Below are 3,175 nucleotides of genomic sequence, written 5' to 3' on the forward strand. Positions count from 1 at the left end.
AAAAAAAAAAAAAAAAAAATGTCATGCTGCTGCCTTGGACATCTCGTGGTGCTTGGTGGTCATGCGGTGGCTGTTTAGTTAGCATACTGAGAATATCAAGGCACAAAAATAACCTTGTGGCCAGAACCTGTGGGGAAAAAGTTGTTGGGGGCTCCAACTTTGCTCTCTCCAGAAGCCCGGGTGGCCACTTCTGTGACACAGCTTGACATATAAAATCTATGGGCAGAGTATGTCCCTCTGTTCTGTGCCAAGAAATAAAAGCTGCACCCTGTGCTAGCATTCTGGGTGCCTCTTCTCCCCTCTCAGTCCATCCAGTTCTCCTGCTTTCAGGGTGTCCAAAACCATCTGAGAAAGTTATCTAAAGACTTTCCATAAAGAAAGGGAAGGGGGGCGGAAATCCAAGGGATCATAAACGTTCCCAGGTCTCACTGTGTGCCAGGAGAAATACCGTCTGTCTCCCGCCCAGACCTCAGAGCCCGGGCTTTTTTCCTACAGGGCGGTGCCCAGCTATTCCTGGAAGCCCCCTCCTTTCTAGCAGCCCCCTCCCCAAGGTGTCTTCTCCCAGAGCACGGACCGAGGGAAAAGATCAGATCAGCAAAGCTTGACGCCCCCCTGACCCCTCTTTCTGTCCCCAACCTGACCTGCATTCTCAGCCTGTGCCCTCTCCTGATGCCACGGCGCCAGATTCTTCTCCCAGAGCAGGACCTAAGCCATGAGCTCTACCCCTCAGCCTGGCTCCGCGCTCCACTAGGTGACCAGGAGAGGATCTGATATACTAATTTGTGTTAATGTGATAATGGGAGCTAATGGGGTCATGTGCTAACCATAGGTCCAAGTTCTAACTCAGCATCACAACCTCAACACCAAGCTCAGGCTGCAGGGATGGGAATTTTGGACTGACTAATCTCCACAGCCGGCTGGAGCGGGTGGGGAGTGGGAGGAACCGAAGCCCCGGGACGATCCCAGGGTCTGGTGCCTTTGAACTGCTGTCTCGGTTTCAGTTTCATCCTTGGCTGACACGTTCCTCTGAAGAGTGGAATTGCTTTGGTTTCCCTCCAACCCCTCTCTCGTCCCTGGCCGCCCCCTTTTTGGACTGCTAGCTCCCCTCGGTCAGCCCTTCTCTTCATGAGGGAAGAGATGGGAAGATAATTTGGCAGCGACAAGGAAAAAATGTACACGTAGACACCCTGAGACGCACAGGCTCACATACCATACTGCTTTGCAGACACACATATGCACACGCCCTCCACGAACACACACGCATGCAAGAAGGACCCGACATCCAAGACTTGAGCCCACACACACCCACACCCCCAACACAGTTATGCCCTTACTCACATCTGTGAGACCCACACAGACACGCACATAGGCAGGCCAGACCCAGAGACCCATGTTACACACAGACCCACATGCACACTCACATGCCCTCACACAAACAAACCAGCAGCAGCCGCCGAGTTGGATGGCTTCCTCAAAAGAGGGCTGGAAAGTTTGTTTGCTGCCAGCGAAGGGGCCTAGACATTCCGTGAAGTGACTCATACTGCACCTTTATACACATTAAGTGTTATATTTCTCTGCATTCAACAACAACCCTCAACCCCGATGTGGGGGCAGGGTGGGGAAACTGAGGGGTGGCTGCATTTCTTTTTTTCTTTTATGAGACAGAGTCTCGCTCTGTCGCCCAGGCTGGAGTGCAGAGGCATGTTCTCGGCTCACTGCAACCTCCACCTCCTGAGTTCAATCGATTGTCTCAGCCTCCTGATAGCTGGGACTACAGGCGCCCGCCACCACGCCCAGCTAATTTCTGTATTTTTGTTTGTTTGTTTGTTTTTGAGATGGAGTTTTGCTCTTGTTGCCCAGGCTGGAGTGCAATGGCGAGATATTGGCTCATTGCAACCTCCGCCTCCCAGGTTCAAGTGATTCTCCTGCCTCAGCCTCCTGAGTAGCTGGGATTACAGGCATGCGCCACAACACCCGGCTAATTTTGTATTTTTAGTAGAAATGGGATTTCTCTATGTTGGCCAGCCTGGTCTCGAACTCCTGACCTCAGGTGATCTGCCCGCCTTGGCCTTCCAAAGTGCTGGGATTACAGGAAATCTGCCCAAAGCCACTTTGTCCTTACTCTTTTTTTTAAAAAAAAAGAACCACAGGTTTGGGTCTTTCTGTCTCCCTGACACTCCAAATTTCCCACCACCCCAGAGGTTCCTCCTGAAGAACACTGAATCTGTTTCCCAAACAACAGGCCCACTCCCCAACTATCGGGGGTCAGAGGGTAGTGCCTCCCAGCAGCCACCACGCTCAGGGTTGACAGGGCGAGCACCTGCTCACAGCCAGCACCACCTCCTGTGCCGGCATCACCTCCTCCAGGCAGCCCTCCTGAGCTACTGTCCAGCTGGAAGACAAGAGAAGGCCTGTGATCTGAAGTTTTGTAGGGGCTTTCATGGTTCTGGGAGGAGAAATGTGTACCTGTTTTAATGATTGTAAACTGAGCAGGGTGGGCTGCAGGTACCAAGTGGCTTTCCAAGATCCCCAGTCAGACACGCATCCCAGCCTAGGAGGGTGGCTCAGATGAAAGTTGTGATCTGGGAAGTGGCTACCAACTCCATCCTCTCATCTTCGTGCCTGCACCTTAGCCTGAGTCCACACCTCCACCACAGTCCAGACCGTCATCCGTGAAGAAGAGCTTTGGTATAACCAGCCCATGTTGCACACAGATCCACATGCCAAGAAGTTGAGTGAGGGGAGGGAGGGAGAAACCAGCCACCTTGTCTCCAAAGAACCTGCGGTGGCTGGGCACAGTGGCTCATGCCTGTAATCTCTGCACTTTGAGAGGCTGAGGCAGGTAGATCACCTGAGGTCAGGATTTCGAGACTAGCCTGGCCAATGTGGTGAAACCCCATCTTTCCTAAAAATATAAAAAATTGGCCAAGCACAGTGGCAGGTGCCTGTAGTATCAGCACTTGGGGAGGCCGAGGTGGATGGGTCATGAGGTCAGGAGTTCGAGACCATCCTGGCCAACACAGTGAAACCCCGTCTCTACTAAAAATACAAAAATTAGCTGGGTGTGGTGGTGCAGGCCCATAGTCCCAGCTAGTTGGGAGGCTGAGGTAGGAGAATCACTTGAACCTGGGAGTCAGAGGTTGCAGTGAGCCGAGATCGCACCACTGCACTCCAG

Source organism: Cebus imitator, unplaced genomic scaffold (genome assembly GCF_001604975.1).
Source record: "Cebus imitator isolate Cc_AM_T3 unplaced genomic scaffold, Cebus_imitator-1.0 Scaffold376, whole genome shotgun sequence".
NCBI classification, from domain to species: Eukaryota; Metazoa; Chordata; class Mammalia; order Primates; family Cebidae; genus Cebus; species Cebus imitator.